General features: G+C 45.8%; 1 protein-coding gene across 2 annotated transcripts in view; it reads left to right on the forward strand.

Annotated features, from left to right (window-relative positions):
- ZCCHC7 (zinc finger CCHC-type containing 7) overlaps window positions 1-12,071 on the forward strand; it is a 215,735-nt gene that overhangs the window by 36,305 nt on the left and 167,359 nt on the right. The window lies entirely within an intron of this gene.

Consider the following 12,071-nt stretch of genomic DNA (forward strand, 5'->3'; position numbering starts at 1 on the left):
CCCCTCAGAGTTTAATAGCTACAGGCCTATCTCCAATCTCCCATGGTTGGGCAAGGTGATTGAGAGGGTGCTGGCCTCCCAGCTCCAGGCGGTCTTGGAGGAAACTGATTATCTAGACCCATTTCAAACTGGTTTTCGGGTGGGCTATGGGGTGGAGACTGCCTTGGTCAGCTTGATGGATGATCTCCAGTTGGGAATGGACAGAGGAAGTGTGACTCTGTTGGTCCTTTTGGATCTCTTGGCGGCTTTCAATACTATCGACCATAGTATCCTTCTGGAACGTCTGAGAGTGTTGGGGGTGGGAGGCACTGCTTTGCAGTGGTTCCGCTCCTACCTTTCTGGCAGATTCCAGATGGTGTCGCTTGGAGACTGCTGCTCTTCAAAATCTGAGCTTTTATATGGGGTTCCTCAGGGCTCCATACTGTCTCCAATGCTTTTTAATATCTACATGAAACCATTGGGAGAGATCATCCAGAGATTTGGTGCTGGGTGTTATCAGTATGCTGATGACACCCAAATCTATTTCTCCATGTCAACATCATCAGGAGAAGGCATATCCTCCCTGAATGCCTGCTTGGAAGCAGTAATTGGATGGATGAGGGATAACAAACTGAGACTTGACGGAGGTACTTACTGTGCGCGGTCGTCACTCGGGAAGCGATATTGATCTACCTGTTCTAGATGGAGTCACACTTCCTCAGAAGGAACAGGTATGCAGTCTGGGAGTGCTTATGGATCCACACCTCTCTCTGGTTTCCCAGGTTGAGGCAGTGGCCAGAAGCGCTTTCTATCAGCTTCGGTTGATATGCCAGCTGCATCCGTTTCTTGAATTTCATGATCTCAAAACAGTAGTACACTTGCTGGTAACCTCCAGACTTGATTACTGCAATGTGCTCTATGTGGGGCTGCCTTTGTACGTAGTCTGGAAACTACAATTAGTACAAAATGCGGCAGCCAGGTTGGTCTCCTGGTCATCTCGAAGAGACCATATTACTCCTATATTACAGGAGTTGTACTGGCTGCCGATAGGTTTCCGGGCAAAATACAAAGTGCTGGTTATAACCTATAAAGCCCTAAACAGCTTAGGCCCACGGTACTTAAGAGAGCGTCGTCTTCTGCATGATCCCCATCGTCCACTACGTTCATCAGGAGAGGCTCGTCTGTGGCTACCTTCATGTCGTTTGGTGGCCACCCAGGGACGGGCCTTCTCTGTTGTTGCCCCAAGACTTTGGAACGCACTTCCCGTGGGAATAAGAGTCTCCCCATCTCTAGTGGCTTTTAAAAGGGGTCTAAAGACTTATCTTTTTACCCAAGCTTTTTAACTTTTTAACTTTTAGCTTTTTAGCTTTTTAATTTTTTAAACTTTTGATTGTTATTATTTGTTTTAAATTGTTCTTAGTATTTGTTTGTTGTGAACCGCCCTGAAACCTTGGGTTGGGGCAGTATAAAAATGTGCTGTGCTAAATAAATAAATAAATACTAAAACATGGTGGTACAATTCAGGTTTGGGTATAGACTGTTTGTAGAGATATTGATAAAAGTGAGTGATAAAAGTCTATTACAATAAAAAAGTGATAAAAGTCTATTACAAATACAGAAATATGTGTTCAGTCTCTACTTTCCTTTTCCAAAAGAAACAAAGAACACATTCTGATCTAAGTATCTGTAGACATAAAGAGTGATTACATTATTACAACAGCATGTTCTGGGGTCTCTTTGACCAGTAAAACTCTGCATAGTTATTTCAGTTTTCTGTGTTTGTAGTAGGGGCTGGCAATATCCTAATATAAATATTGGTATAAACTGCAGTTTTAAACAGAATTACAAGTGGCTGGTAGGGGTGTGCAAGAATCAGATTCTGCTATTTGAATAGAATAACAGAATCATAGAAGTGATTCGTCGAAAACAGCCGGCTAGGCCAGCTGTCATGATGAATCACCTGAATCAATTCGAGTGATTCAGGTGCCATTTTGATGCCCGTTTTTGCTGAAAAACATGGGCCTCAAAATGGCGCTTTTGCCCAAGGAGAGCTGGTCTACCAATTGGGGTCAGTAGGTAAATCAGCCCTCCACTCTGGACTTAGCATGACTGCCCCCCTCAGAGGATTGGTCTGGCCAGTCCTCTGAGGTGGGCAGTTGCACTAAGTCCAGAGTGGAGGGTTGGCTTACCCGCTGACTTCAGTTGGTAGACCAGCTCTCCCCGGGAAAAACAGACATGTTAAGGTCCGTTTTTCCAGGAAAAGTCTTGAGGCAAATGGCTTTTGAATCACCTGAATTGATTCGGGTTGAATCAGGGGTGTCTCTTTGACCCCGAATCACGCCTTCTATTTTGAGGGTGATTTGATTTGAGCTTGAATCAGCGAATTTTCCCCAAATTGGTTTGAAGTCAAATAGAATTGCACCTCCCTAGGGAGTGGTATCACTATTAAGGTTGGGCCTGACCTGGCACATGGAGTTGAAGAAAACTGAAAACAATTTTTGCTTTGTTTTTCCCCAGCTCAATCAATCAATCTTTATTACGATCAAAGACCAGCACAGTTTATAAAACAGTAATACAATAAAATAGATTATGTAGAAGAGTGTTACATGTATTACTGAGATTGAGATTGGTATAACAATTAAAACTAAGCAGAGAGGGATCTTAAAACGCCCCACAAAATATTTAAAGTATACTGCGAAGTGCAAACAGAGTAGCTAAAATACATATAGACTAAAGAACGCATAAAACCTCTAATTAACATAGTAAGGTGGCTAACTAAAACAGATAATAGGATTATAAAATCTGCTACATAAAATGAATAAAAAGTACACGAGGATCATAAAAGGACTAATATTAAAAATGATTGTGTTTTACGAGTAGTTAAAATGCATATCTACTAAAAGAGCTAGAAAATACTAAAAATAAAGGAGGTAAAATAGTACTAAAATAATACTATTTCCATTATAATAACAGTAAAAGTACATATATGACTATAAGATAAAGGCAACTAAGGTGGTAAAAATAGTAAAAATATTTAAAAGGACATGTTAAAATACATTGGTCAATAATTAAAATCAAAAGTTATGGATTGGTTATCAGAGTCTGTCGGATCTTGCATGCTGCCGCACAGAACTTAGCAACATTATATGTGAAGATTTGCTTTTCATCCAAGAGCAACATCTTACTGTAGACTTGAGTGGAGCTGCCAGGGTAATTTCGAAGTAGAGGAAGTATGAGCCTCTCCCGACTATCTTTGTAAAACTGACAGCTCAAGAGAATGTGTTCAGTGGTTTCCACCTCCCCAGAAGCACAAGAGCATAGACTTCCGTCAGAGGGATCTTCCTATATTTACCTTCCAGAACAGCAGATGGAACGGCATGACAGCAGGCGAGGGTGAACACCCTGTTGTGACTTGGTATCTCCAGCTGGTTCAAATATGTAGAGGGGGATACTGTGAACCTAGAGCTGACCGAGGCCTGGTAGCCAGGAGCCATACTTGGATCCACCTGACGTTCCGTATTCGGGACCCTCTGTTTGATGGCTAATTTTGCTTTGTCACTACCCATAGAAAGGAGGAGGCATGGAGAGAAGCCCAGTAGTGCTACTTTATTATCAACTGCCCGCTTCCATAAAGATTGGAAGTTGTCCTGCAGTGTTAATGGGGCCAGACCCTGTGGACAGAGAGCTAGTTTAAGGCAGTGATTGAGAACAGTCAGCCAAACTTTAGCCTCAACTTTTATCATGCCTGTTTCCAGGCACAGAGTGGCATTGGAGATACAGCTAGGCACCTGTAAGGCCGCTCTTAGGAATTTAGATTGGACACGCTCCAATATACTAAAGTTGGGGGCTGGGGCTGGGATTTTTTCCTACTCAAATAAGGTACAATTTGCCCTGGTTGCTTCCAAGGGTTAAGAAAGATCTTTTATGGCCTGTAAGAGCAAGTTTTAATGTAATTTTCTGACATTTACAGAATGCTGCTTCATTTGAACTCTGAAATGAGATTGATTAGTCAAGCTATAATCGTTGACTGAAAAATAAAATTGACTAAAAGATAGTGACTTGCCCAAGGGCAATTGGTGAGCTTCATGGGACATTCGAACCCAGTTTTCCTCAGTCTAGGCTCATGATACTGTATTTATCCTAGTCAAGGTAAATACATTTTATCAGATAGTAATTTACTGTGGTGTGCATATAACCACTTGGAAACTCAGTTGTCTAATGTCTTGGCAAATGGTGATGGTTTCACAATTCCTCTACTTCTTTCTGAAGGTGTTGATGTAGAGTAGGACTTTTGGGATGGCCATATGTGTCCAGATCCAATTCAAGGTGCTTATTACCTTTAGAGCCTTAAAGGTTTGGGTTCTGGATACCTGAAGGACTGCCTGCTCCCAAGGGTTTCTGCCCGCCCGCCCCGGTTGTGAGAGGGGCCTTTGCTCTCTGTGACGATGTTGAGAGACTAAATTGTTGTCCATGTGGGACAGGGACTTTTCTGTTATTGCCCTCAGGCTCTGGAATGCTCTCCCAATGAATGTCTGCACATTGACATCTGTGGCTGCCTTTAAAAAAACAACTAAAGACCTTTTACAGGCTTACCTCACTATCCTCAGTCTCACCAACTGCAATTTTGCTTATCCGTGGTCAGATAATGGACACCTGACCTTGGCACATGTGGGGAGAAACCGGCTAGAAAGGGGTTATCTCCGTGGGTTGAGGGTGTCCGGAAATGACCTTGTAGGTAATTCCTGGCCACTACTTTGAATGAGGGAGCAGTGTTTCTTCTAAGGCAGAGCTGCTCAACAGGCCCTCCTGCAGATGTTGGCCTACAACTCCCATAATCCCCTGGCTATTGGCCACTGTGGCTGGGGATTATGGGAGTTGTAGTCCAAAAACAGCTGGGGGGCCAAAGTTGAGCAGGCCTGTTCTAAGGCATGAGCACTTGTGTGCACTTACAAGTTTTAAAAATGTCCACTCAGTAAATTTTAGATCCTGCTCAGGTTGAATCAGGAAGACCCCACTCTGAATCCATGTGTGCACACACTGCCTCGATACTGCCACCCAGAACAAAGCTCATTCTGCACACAAATGAAAATAATTAGAACACTGCATGGGAGCCATGTTATGGCTCGTGTGTGTGTGTGTGCATCTCCATGTTTTCCCACCAAGTTTTGGTGCAAATTCAAAATAAGTACACTTGAATGAGACACAAGTAGAATTAAGCAAATAGTCTACAGACATTCCAAGTTAAGAAACCAGGGGCAGTGCCTATTCTTGCCAAGCAAGTGATTGATAGTGTTAAGCTTCAGGCTCATCATCATTTTGTTGAAGTCTCCATAAATGGATCTGTCATTAGTGGGATTCTGATCCAGGTCCATTGATTCCATGTGGAAGTTTTACACAGCTGATCTCTTTAGTAGTCGCTGTCCTTCTGTGATTACTGTGGTATGTCTAAATAGTTCAAGATTTTCCCATTTTGATTTCCATCTGTGGAGAGTGGAAGAGTCTTGGATTTGATCACAGTGTCAGTGGTGGAGGGGGAGAAGTGTAGCAGCAGAAGAGAAAGGGTGTAAGCAGATGATGGAACTGCCACTTAGTCTGTTTACATTGCCCACTGTGATTGTGAAGGCTTGACCAGGACTAGATTTCAGGGCTCGTTGACTCTGTCCACATCAATGACTGGTTGCTCACTGCATCCTCCCAGGACAGCCTATTCAGAAGATAGGAAGAGGGTGCAGTTTTTGTCATTGTTGTTTGCCTCCTAGCATTCTTTGGCTTGATTGTGAATTGGAAGATCACAACTGATTCTTATCAAACAGTCCATATAGCATATTGCACTTATTGTTGATTTAGCTAAGGAAAAGGCTTTTATCCATTTAGTAAATGCATAGTACTTTCATGTGCTAGGAGCAAAGGGCTAAAGGAATTAGAAACATCTGGGCTTCATAACTTCCAGCATTACTCATGTGGAGGCCCTTCATTTATATTTCTGGAACATTTTAAACAACCTGATGGACCAGGCCAAGAAGTGTCTGTCATCCATTCTGTAGTGACAATCAAGTGCGTCTGATTTGTGACACATTCTTTGCCCCACCAGTACTTTTCATAACCATCATCACAGATTCCACCACAGAGGAATAGGAAATGCTGTGCAAAGTTTACATAGTCAATGGCAAATGGAATGTCTCAGAGAATCGACTCTATATCAGTTGTTTAGAGCTCAGAACTATCAGTCTCCTTGTCTCCTTCATGCCATTATTAACAGACCCCTGCTAAATTGTCATTTGAACCGCTGCTACGCAATAGGGTGGTGCAGTTCCAACTTACCACTGCCATAGCATATCTCAACTGGCGGGGGTGAGGATGGACAGTCTCCTGCTCGTTTTGTACCTTGAGCGAACAAATATTGGAATGCTGCATCAGTCACAGTGTATACCCTCTGGCCATACATATCCGGGGTATAGACAGTGTGCTGGCAGATGTCCTCAGTCATGCCATCCAGCACTACCAACACCAAGAATGGGAGATCAACAGCATCTATCTGAAGCGAGTGTTCAACTTATGGGGACATCCGATTGTGGACTTGTTTGCGACTGCTGCCAATAAAAAGTATCCAAAATATTGCTCACTTGCCGGTGTCAGGAGGAGGTCACTGGGGGATGCATTCCAACGTGTGTGTGTGGGGTGGGGAAGGTTATTGCCACCTCAGCCACTTATGAGCCATGGACTGGCACAGATCTTGCAGGATGAAACAGCCTCACCAGTCATGATTTGGAAGAAGGGAAAGAAGAAGGGAACAGCTTGGGTGGGGCACTGACTGTGCTGTTTTTGCCTCTGCCCCACTTTTCCTCCAGGTGTGTTGGATCTCCTCTGGGCTGCTGTTGCTGGGGCTCTGTTCCTATATAGGGCAGGCTGGCCCAAAGGCGAGAGTACAAGGGCTCTCAGCCATGGGGCGAGCTGCCGGGGGCCCAGAAGACCTTCCTTCCTGTTACCAAGAAGTCAGCAAGAGTATGGATGTGGTTTTTTATTAAGCCAAAGAGCTGTGGTGGTTAGTCTGAGGAGATGTGTCTGAGAGAGCAGAAAAATAGGGATGGCGTGGGGGCAGCAATATCACGGGTAGCGGGCAGCGGGAGGTATGGCGGTGGGAGTTGGGTAGGCCGTTACAGGGGGAAACTGTCCAGGTAATTGAGGCCTGTTCCTTTTTCCAGCTCTTCTCTCAACCCTCTGACCCCAGGGAGCTCTGGGAACACTCCCTCGAGGATTAGGGTACTGCTGCTGAATGCCAGGTCAGTTAATGCTAAAACATCTCTCATCCACAATTTGATTGTGGATGAGCATACTGACCTGGTATGTGTGACGGAGACCTGGTTGGATGACCTGGGTGAGGTTGGTCTCTCTCAGCTCTGTCCTCCAGGTTTCCAGATCGCGCAACAGCCTCGCCTCGAGAGTCGGGGAGGGGGTGTTGCAGGTTCCTATTGAGAGATCTTCCCCGTTTCCAGATGCCTGGTCAGGCAATCTCAGAATTTTGAGTGCTTGTCCTTGAGGGTGGGCCTCCGAGATAGGCTGGGGATTCTGCTGGTGTACTGACCACCCCGCTGCACTTCAGTCTCCCTACCTGAGCTGGCGGGGGTCGCCTTGGGTTCCCCCAGGGTTATTGTTTTGGGGGATTTCAATGTCCACGCTGAGGCCCCCCTAGTGGGTGTGGCTCAGGATTTCATGGCCTCCATGACAACCATGGGCCTGTCTCAGTTGGTATCAGGCCCTACCCACGTGGCAGGACATATTCTGGATCTGTTTTTTTCCAACCGGGAAACAAATGAGCTGGAGGTGGGGGAATTTGAGACCATTCCCTTGTCTTGGACAGATCATCATCTGGTGGGGTTTAGTTTGACTGCTCTGTCAGCCCTCTGCAGGGGTGGTGGGCTGATTAGGATGGTCTGCCCCTGGAGGCTTATGGATCCGCTTGGATTCCAGATGGCCCTCGGGGAGTTTCCAGTGTCCAGAGCTGGTGACCCTGTTGAGGCCCTGGTCTATCTCTGGAATGGAGAGATGGCCCGGGCTGTTGACACGATTGCTCCTAAATGCTCTCTCTGGCTTGGTGGAGCCCGATCTGCTCCTTGGTTTTCCTCGGAGCTTAGGGCGATGAAACAACTCGGACGACGGCTGGAACGACGCTGGAGGAAGAGTCGTGACAAATCCGACCGAACACGGGCTAGAACCCATTTTAGGGACTACGCCGTGGCGTTTTTTCTCCTCCTCCATTGCATCTACTCAGTGCAGACAAACAGAGCTGTTTTGTGTGGTAAAAACATTGCTCCACACATCCCCCCAGGTCATGGGGGAGGAATCATCCACAGCTCACTGTGATCAGTTTGCTTGCCACTTTGCAGATAAAGTCGCTCGCGTCTGTGCCCATTTGGACTCCAGAGTTTTGGCAGTTCCAGCAGATGTGCCTCTGGTACCATCTGGTCCTGTTGTGTTGGATTCTTTTCACTTGGTGAGGCCTGAGGATGTGGACAAGATCCTGGGCAGTGTGTGGGCGACATCGTGTGCTCTTGACCCTTGCCCTTCTTGGCTAATAAAAGCTGCCAGGGAGGGTACAGGTAGATGGTTGGAAGTGACTATTAATGCCTCATTAAGGGAGGACAGGATGCCATCGTGCCTCAAGGAGGTGGTGGTAAGACCACGACTAAAAAAGCCCTCCCTTGATTCCTCCAACCTGGACAACTATAGACGGGTCTCTAACCTACCCTTTTTGGACAAGGTGATAGAGTGTGTGGTGGCGTCCCAGCTGCAGAGGGTCTTGGATGATACGGATTATCTGGACCCTTTTCAATCTGGCTTCTGTCCCAGGTATGGGACTGAGACTGCCTCGGTCACTCTAGTGGATGACCTACGCCGGGAACTAGACAGGGGGAGTGCGTCCCTGTTGGTTCTGCTGGACCTCTCAGTGGCTTTCGATACCATTGACCATGGTATCCTTCTAGGCCGCCTCTTGAGTATGGGAGTTGGAGGTACTGCGTTGCAGTGGTTCCGGTCCTTTCTTGGGGGGAGGGTCCAGAAGGTGGTGCTGGGGGACTACTGCTCAGCTCCGTGGCCATTGGCCTGTAGGGTCCCTCAGGGTTTTAAAGGGCGTAAACAACTTATATTCTCCAATAAGGAAACCAATGGGGTTTGTCCTTGGTTTTATCAACACTCACGGAGAGCCCATTTGATCCTCTGAGTGAGGCTTCATTCAAGTGGCTCACCTTGAAAATTGTGTTCCTCATAGCGATCACTACTGTGAGACATATAAGTAAACTGAAACATTGCGCATGGACATTCCTTATACTCAGTTCTATCCTTGTAAGATAGTTGTGTGTTTGGGTCCACAGTTTCACCCTAAAATAGTGACGGAATTTCATTTAAATCAATACATTGTTCTAGCTACCTTTTTCCAGAATCTGGAGTCACCTTTGGAAAAGGCACTGCATTCTCTGGATGTGAGACATTCTCTGCTATACTATCTAGAGAAAACAACAACAAAAATAGAAAAATGAAAAAACTATTTATTTGTGGCCTGCAGAGGCAGGGCCAAGGGACAGCCAATATTGTGGCAGAGACTCGCGCATTGGTTGGTGGAATTAATACTGCAGGCATATAAGCTCCAGGGTATAGATCTGCGGTGTACCATATGGGCACATTCAACTAGGGCTTATGCATCCTCAGTGGCGAATCTGTCTGGAATCCCCATGGCTGACCTCTGCATGGCTGCAATGTGGTCATCACAGGAGTCGTTCATTAAACATTATGCTATTGACCTGCACTCTGCTGAGCTGGCAAGTTTTGGGAGAAGTATTTTGAAATGGTTGTTCCCATAGGCTTCAGGGGCTACTGTGTCCACCACCATAGTAAGAAGCTGGCTAATCACCCATTCCTTATGAATGCAACGCATCACGATCCAGATAAACAGGTTCCTCAGCTGTAACTTGTGATATGGTAGTGATACATTGTATTCATAAGACCCTCCCAGACCGCCTAGGAAGAGGAGAGCTGGTCTTGTGGTGGCAAGCATGACTTGTCCCCTTAGGTAAGCAGAGTCCAACCGGGTTGCATATGAATGGGAGACTAGAAGTGTGAGCACTGTAAGATATTCCCCTCAGGGCATGGAGCCGCTCTGGGAAGAGCAGGAGGTTTCAAGTTCCCTCCCTGGCTTCTCCAAGATAGGGCTGAGAGAGACTCCTGCCTGCAACCTTGGGAAAGCCACTGCCAGTCTGAGAAGACAATACTGAGCTAGATGGACCTATGGTCTGACGTAGTATATGGCAGCTTCCTATGTTCCACCCTACTATAGCAGCATTCCGCCCCCCCCCCCCCAAATAACCAAAACACTTACCTGTATGGTCACTAGAAGGTCATCGGGATATGGCGGTCTGCAAGAAACTGAAAGAATGGTGCCCACAGCTGCTGATTTCAGCAGAAGCATGGAGCATGTACAAGGCAGAGTGGGCATCATGAGGAGCTAGTCAGTCTACCCTCAAGGTCCCTGCATAGGCGCAGAACCCATTCCTTATGAGTACAACGGATCACTACCAGATCATAAGTTACAGGTGAGCAACCTCTTTTCCTGTGAAGCAAAAGGGAATTCAGCAACAGTAAACAGCAACAAAGAGTTGCATCATGAGCAGAATGTGAATTAAGTTCCTCAGTAAATGTGCATTTAAAATGTACATTACTATTATTACTTAAATACTGCTTTTCCACACAAAAAAGTTCACAAAGCAATTTACATAGAAAATATGTTTTCCTGTTCCCAAAGGACTCTCAGTCTAAAAAGAAGCACACAGACACTAGCAACAGCCACTGGAAGGATGCTGTGCTAGGGTTGAATAGGGCCAGTTGTTCTCCCATTGCTTAAATATAAAAGTCACCATTTTGAAAGCTGCCTCTGTCCGTTTAGCAGGGATGACACTTCCACTTTGCTGCAAGAAGTGAATCTTGGATTCGCATTTTGGGGTTTCTGTTATGTATATAGTGTCTTTATTTGGAAATCAAAATTCATGACTATTCTGTAATAAAACTTTAGAAGATCTTGCATTTATTATTTACAAGTGTCACTAAAGCAGCAATTATCTCAAAGATTATGTCTGATTATCAAGAAAATTGGTAAAGAATATGTTCTTAGGACACTTTTAACTTCTAATGCAATTTAATTTAAAAACATTTACAAAAAAGAGTGTGTTCCCCATTCACATTTATAACCAGCCCTAATCTAAAGTCTTGGAAAGAATAATACTAGATTAAAAACAACTTTAAAATAATAGTAAAACTACTAGCTTCACCCTTGAGTTGTAAAGCCTATCATATAGCAATGTCATATAATCCTTCTAGAAAACACTTAGGTTTTAGTGAGTTTCCAAGGGGAGGGAGTTCTCTGTCTGTATTTTTGTATCCAGTGTGTTAATTATAGGTTAACTAGTATTTTTAAGCCCGTTATGATAACGGGCGCTAGCTTTCTATCCCGTCTTTTCTGTCTCTCTCTCTCTCTTTCTGTCTCTTCCCCCCCCCCTTGTCCCCTCTCTCTTTTTGTTTTTTGTTTTGTTGTTGTCTCTGTTTTTGTTCTTCCTTATTTTGCTTTTACTTTTTGGGGGTGTGTGTGTGGATGAATAACGGCCAAAATGGCCCATGAGAAGGTGGCCGCCCCCGCCTATCGCCCTCCCGCGCACCCAGCTGCCGGAGCCCACCTTACCCGCTCCAGCCCGAAGGAGAAGAGAGGAACTCGGAAACAGAGCTATTCTCTGTGTTAAGCTGCTGCCCATACTGTCGCAATGGACGCAATAGGCGTCCTTTGCGTCCATAGCGGCAGTTTGAGCAGTGACTTAGCACAGAGAGGAGCTCTGCTCGTGAGCTCCTCTCTTTTCCCTCGGGCTGGAGCGGGTAAGGTGGTCTTCGACAGATGGGAGGGCGATAGGCGGGGGCGGCGACCTTCTCATGGGCCATTTTGGCCCTTAATCTTTTTTGGGGGGGAGCGGGGAAGGTGATTTTGGGCAGCTGGGAGGGCGGGTGAGCAGGCGGTGGCAGCGGCTGTGAGCGGGCGGGGGCCTCGTTGGCGGCTTTGC

This window comes from Hemicordylus capensis, chromosome 2, assembly GCF_027244095.1.
Source record: "Hemicordylus capensis ecotype Gifberg chromosome 2, rHemCap1.1.pri, whole genome shotgun sequence".
NCBI lineage: Eukaryota > Metazoa > Chordata > Lepidosauria > Squamata > Cordylidae > Hemicordylus > Hemicordylus capensis.